The sequence below is a fragment of the Galeopterus variegatus genome, unplaced genomic scaffold, assembly GCF_000696425.1.
Source record: "Galeopterus variegatus unplaced genomic scaffold, G_variegatus-3.0.2 Scaffold5184, whole genome shotgun sequence".
Taxonomy (NCBI): domain Eukaryota; kingdom Metazoa; phylum Chordata; class Mammalia; order Dermoptera; family Cynocephalidae; genus Galeopterus; species Galeopterus variegatus.
The window spans coordinates 5,886-6,167 of NW_007731295.1; positions in this window are offsets into that span (position 1 = coordinate 5,886).

Below are 282 nucleotides of genomic sequence, written 5' to 3' on the forward strand. Positions count from 1 at the left end.
TAACTCGTTTGAAGAGATTAATTAAAGGCTTTTCACAGCAAGCCAAATGAGAGCTGCAAAAAGGGAAAAGGCCAGTGAAGCCTCTTTAACTGGGCTGGTGTGTCCTGCAGCCTGGAAGCTGCTGGACATGGATGGACTGGCGAGGCTGCTGGGAGCCTGGGCACCAGACGATCCTGCGGTTTTTAATCCACACACCTGCTTTTCACACATCCAGAGTCTTGTCCATTGTGCTAACAGCTTTCCTGCCGCCTCATCCTGCAACTGGCATTTCTGCTACCAACT